Genomic DNA, 10,868 nt, shown 5'->3' with positions numbered 1-10,868 from the left:
CAATGATCTGGATGAGGGGATTGAGTGCAGCCTCAGGAATTTTGCAGATGACACTAAGTTGGGTGGGAGTGTTGATCTGCTTGAGGGAAGGAGAGCTCTACAGAGGGTGTGGACAGGCTGGATTGATGGGCTGAGGCCAATCGTATGCAGTTCAACGAGGCTCAGTGCTGGGTTCTGCACTCGGGTCACAACAATGCCATGCAATGCTACAGGCTTGGGGAAGAGTGGCTGGAAAGCTGCCCAGTGGAAAAGGACCTGGGGGTCTTGGTTGACAGCTGGCTGAATATGAGCCGGCCATGTGCCCAGGTGGCCAAGAAGGCCAACAGCATCCTGGCTTGTGTCAGAAATAGTGTGGCCAGCAGGACTAGGGAACTGATCGTCCCCCTGCACTCAGCACTGGTGAGGCTGCACCTTGAATACTGTGTTCCGTTTTGGGCCCCTCACTACAAGAAAGACCTTGAGGTGCTGGAGTGTGTTCAAAGAAGGGCAACAAAGCTGGTGAAGGGTCTAGAGCACAAGTCCTGTGAGGAGCAGCTGAGGGAACTGGGGTTGTTTAGTCTGGAGAAAAGGAGGCTGAGGGGAAACCTTATCACTCTGTACAACTACTTGAAAGAAGGTTGTACCAAGGTGGGGTTCTGTTTCTTCTCCCAAGTAACAAGCAATAGAACAAGAGGCAACAGCCTCATGCTGTACCAGGGGAGGTTTAGATTGGATATTATGAAAAATTTCTTACTGAAAGGATTGTCAACCATTGGGACAGGCTGCCCAGGGAAGGGGTTGAGTCATCATCCCTGGACGTATTTAAAAGACGTGTAGACGTGGTGCTGAGGGACATGGTTTAGTGGTGGACTTGGCAGTGCTAGGTTAACGGTTGGACTTGGTGGTCTTAAAGGTCTTTTCCAACATAAGCGATTCTATGATTCATATTCCCATCTTTGAACCCCCCAGGACAGGTGATGGCTTTCCAGCTCTGTTGTGTCGCAGGGATGTGGGGTAGTGTCCATGCCAGGTCCTCAAAGCCCAGCCTTGCACCTCATCTTCCTCATACAGTGCCTTATTGAGGGGAAAAAAGCCTTATTTCCCCTCCATTCCTGGCTTGGGCCTCCCAAAACATGGGCGAGTGGCCTCTCCTTCCCTCCGCAGCTCTCCCCGGGCTGCGCGCCTCACCGGACCGTCTGGCTGACGGCAAATTGTTTTTTGATGGCTGACTTGGTATAACTGAACTCAATTTGCCTTTCAAAAGCAGCTAATAGTCGCATTAAAAAATCCATTTTCACTTGTGATTGAATTTGACGGCGGCTCAATCAATAAGCGAATGGAGTGTTTCACACGCTGTACTGAGTGGGCGTTACCACGGTAACAGTGTAAGTGAGCACGGCCGGGTGAATCCCCCTTGAGTGGGTGTCACCCTGCCCTGTCACCCTGCGAGGGGCTGCTCCGGGCAGGCGCCATGGTGGGTAGGGAGGCCCTCCTGGTCCTCGTGGCAGTGATGCTGGCCAAAATTTTCTTCATTTCCCTCTTCTTTGCCACTGTGGAGGGGGATAAGTGCTTGGTCAGTAGCTAGACGTGGCTGGCCTGATGGGGAGAAGCAGTGGCACCATGGCCAGGCCTCCTGAGGGGAGGCAGCCATTTTGTGGTGGTCTGGCACTGAGGGAATGGCGGCATGGTGCACTCCTTGGGGTGGGGACCTGCCCGTTCCTGCGCCTTTCCTCCCCAGATCTCTCGGGTGTGGGGAGGAAGGCGTGAGGAAAGCAGCCAGAGCGGCTCTGGTGCTGTGGATGTGGGTGGCTGGGAATGGAGCCGGCAATGAGCCTTCCTGAGGGGATGGTTTTTCTGTGGGGAGAAGATAATGAAGTGAGGAAATAGATTTTTTTTTTTTTGTTTTTTTTTTTTTTTTTTAAATAGGGTTCCTCCACATTTGATGAAAAATGAGCGTGGCACTTTGCTTCATGACAATCAGAGTGTTTCCTTTCAGCTATTGTTTGCATTCCTCCTATTGTAGTATAAAACGAAAATGAAATGGTTCAGTCAGGAATTTTGCAATTGTGACTTTTTTTTTTTCTTTCTTTCTCTTTCCAAAGCAGTTTCCTGGGGGATTTTAATTAGAAACTCTCCCTCTGTGTGCTCCACAGCAGCCCAGCTTCTTGCTGTCTATGCAGGGAAGCCTACCTGCACCCTGATGCCGCAGCCATTTTGCTAGCATGGAGCAGGGGAGCCCACCCGCATGGTGCCACCTGCAGCCACTGCCCGGCCCATCTTCGCTGCTTTCCTTCAACCCGAGGGGGGTCCGCATCTCGAAATGAATAAGCTGCTTTACAACACGTTGGTGTTTTCTCCGCAGGGAGTATGCCTGAGGCTCCAGGATGTCGTTAGTTGCCTTATATTGCATCTCTAAAGCATACGAAAACAATGCAATCCTGTCTTTGAGCTCATTTCCATAGATTGATCTCCACTAGAGGAAGAAAAAAAAAAAGGGGCCTGTACTGAGTTTGAGCTAAAAAAAGAGGAAAGCCAGGCATCCTAGGTTTAACTTGAGCTGGCAACTGGAGTTCACCCCCACTGAAGACGGAACAGGGTTGAACTTTCACTGCGCGCCTGAGTTAAATCCGAGGCCTTTGCCTCCCCATCTCACTTTCCTGGCCATCCCTGCCACTGCACCAGACCCAGATGATTTCTCAGGGCTGCCCTGGACCAGGGAGGGCTCTTGGCCCTGCCTGCCACGTCACTGCATTTCTCACCTTCCTCTCCTTTGGGGTGTATGCCACATCCTGTGGGCACCTGCAGAGCTGGAGGTCAGGATGTGGGGCTGATGCTGTGTCAGCTCAGCCTCTTCTTTCCTCTCCCGACATGCTGGAGGTCGTGGCACTCTTGCTGAAGAAGGCAGGAGACTCTCTGAGTTTCCAGCCCTTTTGCCGAAGGCTCCTTTGCTCCTCACAGAGAAAAGAAACCATTTCCATTAATTTCACAGGCTGTTTCCACCACGTCTGTGTTTGCTGCTGCTGGTGGCTGAGGATGATTCTTTCTTCCCGCATTCACAAAAAGAAACACAACCTGTAACAATGGTGCTTTAGCAATCTGCAGAGCTCTGGGGACAGCCTGGAGGGTCAGGGCTTTGTTTCCTGACAGGTACAGGGCTCCCCTAAACTGTAATTTCATTGTCACCGGGAGCTGACATCTCTTTGTTTTACATACTGGAAGGAACTGGCAACAGAGCTGGTTTCAGCGTGCGGAGGGGAGCTGCAGTCTCTTCCGCCTGAGAGAGCACAGCTCTGCTGCACGGAGGAGCCGTTCTGGATGCGACAGGCCAGGCTTCACTCCCTGCGTGGTGCCCCGCGGGTGATGGAGGGACCTGGTCCCGCTTCTGACTCCCCGGCTCAGTGGCCTGAGCCAAACTGCTGTGCCCCAGCTTTGCCCCCCCTATTATCCCTGCCCAAGGCAAAGAGTCTCTCCTTGTGCATGTACCTCCGCAAAACCAGGTGATGGTACTTCAGGAAAATCAGAAGCAGTTGAGGGGTAAAGTTGGACTCCTTGTCTACGTCCACTCTGTGGAGGTGGGGATGCTGGCTTCTTTCCTGGGGTGCGCACGGGAGCATCTGCGTAGCTCCCTGGATTGTGCCGGCTCAGAGTATTGATGGGCTGCCTGACCTTTTTGCTGGTAATCGGAAATCTTTCAAAGGCACCGTGTTCTCCCTCTGAAAAGCTGAACTGAATGGACTGGTGACTGCACTGGCAAGATGTGTGTGGGGCTCCTGTGCTGCCGCTGCCTGCACAGACCTCTCGGGGAGATAAAGCAGCCACCTGACCCAGAGGAAATCGTGCCTGTGTCTATCTGAGCTTTTTTGCTTTCAAAGCCATGCCGGGCCCTGCTAGAGGGCTCAGAGTGAAATGGTTTCTTGGTGCTCCTTTTTCCCAGATACAAAGCTGCCGAGGTGTAATAAGCTGAGGGGAAGGCGATAAGCTATTCGGCCAGCTCCGCGTGCTGCAGCAGCACGTGTGCTGTCATTAGACTTTGGAAGCTGTGTCTCATGTAAAAGTCACTTGGGAATGAATCGGCTGCCAGTGTAGCTCCTGTGGGGAGATGGCTGTTGCATCTTGGCTTCTCTGGGCTTGGGAGCAGGGTGAGCATTTGAATCACCTTTGCAGCTAGACCCCATCTGCATCACCAGGGACCCTTGGTGCTAGATGCTGTACCTAAAGCTGGGGATAGCCTTTATCCCAGAGATGAAGAAACAGAGGAGAAACAATCCCTTAGAGGAAACGAGGTACCGAGATGAAATTATTTGCTTGAGTCGTGCAGAAGATATAGCAACGCTTGGGTGGCATGCTTGAGGCGGTGATGGGAACTCTGGGTTGAGGTTTACAATTTGTGATGAGGCTTAACAAGCATTTGCTGGAAGAGCTCAGAGGAAGAAAGCAGCATCACAGAGGGTGCTAGTGTGAAGCCCTGAACTAAAGCTAGTCAGAGACTGGCTTGTGTCACGTTTTGGGCCAGGCCATCCCAGGCCAGAGGCTGTTAAAGCTGAGAACTGAGCCCAGGTCTGCTGAATCCACTTAAGGAAATTCTGCTCCTGGGTGTTAGCGTTCCCAGCACTGCTGTCAAGCTCTGCACAGGATGGCCTTGTGTGACAAGGGATAAATCTTCCCCTGATGCCAGCTGGCATACCTCCATCAAAGTCAGCGAGGACAAGGGACATGTTTCCCAGTGCAGGGGCTCTAGCAACTGTGGCACTGGGTCCTGACGTTGCCTGAAACAGGAGGACAATGCCTATCACCCACCAATGGTGTCAATACCACAGCCAATCGATTTGTGTTCATTTACATGAGCAGCCCCAGATCAAAGTGGCCTTTGGGACTTGATGTGTGAAATGATTTCCTGTCTTACATAGCTGTGCAATTACTTCCAGATCTTTCCCCTTTACAATTGCATGGAGAAAAGTTAAGTCATGAGACTAGCAATATTACAGAAATAAATTAAAGAAATTAACATGGAAGGAGTAGAAAAAGTTCAGGGCTGAGTTGGCATTATGATTAATTACAGATCAGCTGTTGCTATGTATGTGTGACAGGGAAGTTGTCTTCGTTGCAGAGTGCTGTGTGCATGCTGATTCAGGGAAGCCTAGAGAAGGCCTGGGACAAGCTGCCAGTGAAACAGGAAGGCATTGACCCTGGAAGGCTTTTTCCTTCTGTCTTCCTTACTGCTACCCTTTGGGCTTATCTACGTGCAAAGGGCTTCTTGTCCGTTAATAGAGCTTCCAAGAGAAATGAGTCACTTGTGATTGCATTCTGTCCATCTGTCCTACCCTTTCTACCCCAGTAATCTTTTAACACATTAGCCAATTTGAACCATGTTTGAGAAAAGAATCAAGGTCTTGGAGATGTGCTATTTTGTAACTTAACTCAGTCTTTCTGTTGACAATATAAAAAGAGGAGTCAATCACTGAGGTCACTGGGACAGGAACAGTTTTCCTGTTCTAGAGTTGTTCTGCAGCCAGTATGAAGGAGTACTAGTTGCCTGCTGATATCCATGGCCATATCTCAAAGCAATTGATAAGAGGTCTGAGAAATAATGTAATCTAGAAATAAGGTTTTTTTTCCCCTCCCTTGTCCTTTTTTCTTAGAGAGTCCTTACTTTGAGAATCATTGCCATAATCTTTCCAAGTAAAAACTGCTGATAACTCCTGATCAAGCAGCCCTTGCCTTCTGCCCTCTTGTTTGCAGGATGAATACCTCACCCCACAGCCTCCTTCCCTGGAGTTGTAGCCTGTCTTTTTGCCAGCAAAGCCCTCACGAAAACCCAGAGAAAAGCATATTTTAGCAATTCTTCTAGGTCATCCCTGATGAGGAGGAAGAGCTGTTCCTAAGGATGTCTTATTCTTCCCTGGAATGCATCAGTCTTTCAGCAAGTGGGTTGGAGATCATGCCCGGATCCTGAGGAGCAGCATGCACACATGGAGACTGTGCTCCTTCCCTGTGTCCCCAGCTTGCAGGGACCTGTCAGGCTGTGGCAGGGATGTGAGCCTGGTGACTCAAGACTTTGGCACCTGCCTCTTGCACAGACGAAGACTGACTGCACAGTGTTGCAGAGCTGTGCCGGGGCTGGCAGATGATAAGACGTGCTTGGAAGGGAGACCTTGAAAGAGGTGGAAGACAGCAGGATTGGTAGCCTGTCTCTTGTGAGAAAAGGTTTGCCAGACCTGCCGTATCTGCAGACTCTCCTACCACTGAGGTAGTTGTGCCAGCAGAGCTCTTGCAACCTTCTGACCTGCTGCTTGTTTTGTTTGGCCTTTTGCGGATTATGTCCTTCAGGGGTTTTGTGAGAGCAGAGATGTTCTTTTGGGACAGGGCAAATCCTGATGCTGACTGATGTTTCTGGACAGCCAGATTGATCATGCTGCCCATCAACTCTATTACCAAACCACCAGCAAACTCAGAGAGTTTTAGCTCTCTGAAGTCCTCCATAGACAGGAGATTTGCACATGTATGTTTACCAGCTATGTTAAGAGTAGCACAGGTCATCGGTTTAACTCACGACCCACTGCAGGGCTATGGAAATGTTTGGTGCTGGTGAGTGCTGCATTTTTGCCTTCTGTTTCCTGCATAAGTACTAGGAAAGGAGCTGAGATGTGCTGCCTTTTCAAGAGAAGAGGATGGAGGCAGTGTTTGTGCAGAGGACTGGCTGAGGCACTGTTCAGCTCAGCCTTGCAGCTCTAATTGTGCTGTTAATAGCAAGTTAAAGCAAACATTGCTAGGAACCTTTTCATTAAAACAAATGCGTGAGAATTTATCACTGTTACTAAATGCCTTAAAACGTGTCTGGAGGAGGAGTGGGAAGGGCAGCTTCCAAATGGAAGTGTTGGCATGTCACTAACCCAGCTGCTTGCTGCTGGCTGGGAGTGTTGCAGGGGGCTGTGCCACCACTTTAAGATGGTGTTCTGTATTGCAGCCCTGGCTGTTGGATCTGAATAGCTCTGAGCAATTCATGAAACACCGTAACTGCGTGTCTGTGCTGTGTATAAGCTCTCCCCAGGGGGAGAAGTGTGTGTTTGAATGTCTTGTTTTGATAGGGCATTGCTGCTGGGTTTTAGCATGCACAGAACCACAGTCTGTGCCTGGGATCTGCCTTTGTCTGAAGATCAAGAGAGATGAACCAACCTCTTACGTGAGCTTCAGAAAAATAGGCCTGCCTTTTCTTTGCCTGTTTTTTGTGTGTATGTGGGAAGGCATTGCTGTTATTTTTATTTACTATCCCCTTTTCTTTGCCTGGGGTTTTTTATGTGTGTATATGTGGGAAGGGATTGCTGTTATTTTTATTTACTATCCCTGATTAAGCACCAGTCAAAGATCTCGTTCTTTTCTGCATGCCTAGTCCTAATTACAGCATGGGCACGTTTGTTTTCTCTGAGAGGCTAAGCTCTAAAGCAATTTTCATCTGTGCCTTTGTTTTCACCACCCTGCAATGTGAGAGATCTGAGCAGCTGTCTCGGGTGCTTTGCTCAAAGTGGAGAACAAGCCCTAGTGCGAAGGGCAACTGGAAAGAGAGATTAATTAACCTGGCCTTGGTTGGCCTTGTAAACAGGGGGAGAAATCTCTCTCAAACTGCTTGTTGCTTATTTAGCTTGTAAAAAGCTGCCTGATCTCGCACTCAGTCTTAATCCAATGCACCTTCCCACAAAGCTAATTGCCAGTAATTTGCTTGCACATCTCTAGTGTCCTTCTCTTCCTGGCTGGCTTTACGAGCTGTGGACCAAGGTGATGGAGAAGTACACTCTTCCTTTCTTTGGCTACAGAACAGACAGTACAAGTCTGTTGATCAAATCCATTTATCTTGATAATCCTGGGAAGATACTTGTCTAAAACTGGAGAGAGGAACACAGAGCAGAGGTGGTCGTGGAGAACGTCTCTCCTCTGCTCCCGACGTATTTACAGCGTGATCTAATTAAATGAAGGCTGGGTAGCTCAGATCCATTGATTTTCATCAGTGGCAACCTTGCTATGTTATCAGAAGTGAGTAATCCCTTCTCTGTAAAGCAGACATTGATAGATCAATAGGAGAGAACATGCTGTACCTCCTGGCAGCTCCATCAACCTTGGAGGGAGAGCTATCAAGGGCACCAGCATTCCCATTCCCCTACTTCCAAAGTTTTGCTTTGTTCCCTGCAGCTGCTGCACCCTGTCTTCTCCATCATTGGTACAAGCTGCTCATCAGCCCCCAGCCTGAGTTTCCTCATCTCCCTAGAAAAAATTCTGGTATGTCCTTCCTACCCCAAGGGACAATCTGCCATTAAAGTAATCTCCCTCTTGGAGAGGCTGTGCTAACTACTGTGTTAGATCCATTATTTGTAAGGGCACAGCACAGGAGAGTGCCTTCTAGCTCAAACTTGGGCAGGCTTTAGAAGGCAGGTGCTTGGCTTCTTGGAGAAGACCCATGGATAAAAGGAGGGACAGAAGTTGACCATGATGGGACAAAGGTTTGGGACTGTGTTGGACCTGCTGCAGCATTGAGCTTTTGTTGTGTGAGACACTGGGTGGACCTGGACCCAGAGGTCTTTACCAATGACAAAACTCTGGTAACAGTGGCACAGATTCTGTGTACGGTTTGAGTGTATGTTGGCTTCCTCCTGGGAAACGAGACTCTGAATGTGAGACTGAGACTGAAGGCTTGTAGGACAAGGAATTGAGATGGATAGTTGATCTTGATTTTTAGTAAACAAACTTAAAGATCAGGTTTTTCTCTGAAGATGGTAGTCAGCAGAAGTTTTTATGCCATTAAGCGCTAGATACACAACTCAGCTGCAGCAATGTGCCGTCAAAGCCGGAAGTAGAAGCTACTCAGGACAGAAAGGAAAGGCGGTGGGGTGAGAAGAATTAAAAACTATCAAGGCTGTTACAACCCCCTCTGAGCTCTGCTCTTGAGACTTCTGATAACATATTTGTTTTGAAGATTTCACGCAATGCTGCTCCTGGCTGGGGAGTGAGAAGATGCTATGCTTGCTGCAAATTGTCTTGATAGAAAATAGTGGTACTTTGGCCATTAGCTGCATGAACAACCACTTTGTTCTGCTCTCTAATCACTTTGCCTATACATAATTTGGTGCCTAACACACCACTACAAATACTGTGATTATTCTTAACAGTCATATACAGCACATATAATTTGAGGGTGAATGTGGGAGCTGTCAGAGAGAAATGTCTAGCCTGTGAATAGCTGAAGGTCATGTCACTACAATGGTAACTCTTCCTCACACCTGCAGTTAAGTATGTGAAAGCAAATTCTCTGCCAGGCAGTCCTGATCTGTGTGGGACAAACAGGTAGGCAGGAAAAGGGTGAGCACGTGCGGCAGAAGCCCATGGGATGCGAGTGTCTGCTTCCATCAATGTTTGTTTTGGAGAAGCAAGGAGCCCAGTTTTGTCCTAGGAAATTTCAGCTGTGGCTTTCTACTGGGATGCACTTGATCAGTTCCTGCAAGCGTGATGTAAGGACAGCTCTGCTCTCCTGTGTGGGTGGGTGATGGGTGGTGTTTCCCTGGCAGAGCACTGTCCCACTCTGACTGTACAGTATGAAAGCGTGTCAAGAGCATGGGGAACTGAAGCTTTCTCTTTGCTACGGGAGCAGAGGAGCAGTTTTTTTAGGCTCACCTGGAATTAAAACATGACAAATAATCAGCTTTGCCTCACCTTAAGTTTACAGGAGACTGGATGTGTCTCATCTTTTGTGTGATGATGGGGTTGCTGTCCCTATCCCACAATCTAGATTTGTTTTCTACCTAATACTCCTTCCTCTGTTCTTGGAGCAGATTAATAAAATGCTGCAATCCAGGGGTTAGAGTCCTAGGAAGCATCAAAAACCCTACAACAAATAGCTCATGAGTGGTTCTTCTCTTGTGCTTCTTATCTTCCCAAATAAGACACAGAGAGACAATCAAAGTCAATGCCACACTTACTGCAAAATCTTTACAGGGTGTCTCTGCAGAAGTTACAAGAGGAGTGTTGAGTTGTTCCCTGGCTAAGTGAAATTTTTTTTTCACTTGCTTTGAAGCTTGCCAGCTGGGACTCTGCAGCCGGTAGGACTCACTGGGATCTGTATTACCTGAGCAGGGGAAGTGATGACCATGCTTGTGTTGCCATACACAGATCTCCCCCCTTAGCTTCTGCCTCTGAGAAACCTGGGAGAGACCAAATGTTACTAATAAGCCTACAGACGCTTGGAATGAAAAGCCAATCTTTTGCCTTGACTTGGCCATCCCTTAAAAATGAAGCTTTAGGGGTGTACTTGATACTGTGGCACCTGGAGAGCTGGAGGACTTTTTGGGAGTTGGGTCGGAAAGGAGGCTCCCACTGGGACTGAGTCCTTGATGTTTCTGTGCAGTGGTCTCTGAAGGTTCAGTTCAAAAAACCGAAAAGTTCCTGTGTGTCCTGTGCCCAGCCCAGGGCTCCAGCTTGGACTCAGCATCTCACCATGAGGCATCCCTATGAGGTGGAAGGAGGCAAGGGGAAAACAAAGCACTGTGTGTGTGTGTGTACAGAGCTTGACTGAACCTTCAAAACACTTCCCATGATGTGTATGGAGCTGTGATGAGGAAGAAACACCCACGCACTCACGTACCTTCTCTCTACATGCTGACTGTCCCTCACTCCCACGTGCACTTTGCAGGCGAAGTCTCTCAGATGCTGAGGTTGTGCATGCTGCGTTGGCTCCCTGTGGGTCCCTCCGGCTCCTCCCGGCCCCGTTGGCTGGCACAGGGCAAGATACCTGGTAAAATAGTGCTCCTTCAGCATCAGGTGTGCCCGGCGAAGGTGAGATACGGGAAGGGTGGATGTGGAGAGTGAGTAATTGGAGGCCAAAAGGCAAAAGTGTCTGACAGAACAGG

This window comes from Buteo buteo, chromosome 23 (assembly GCF_964188355.1).
Source record: "Buteo buteo chromosome 23, bButBut1.hap1.1, whole genome shotgun sequence".
NCBI lineage: Eukaryota > Metazoa > Chordata > Aves > Accipitriformes > Accipitridae > Buteo > Buteo buteo.
The sequence above is the reverse complement of the archived record's forward strand: the minus strand, read 5'-3'. Positions refer to the sequence as shown.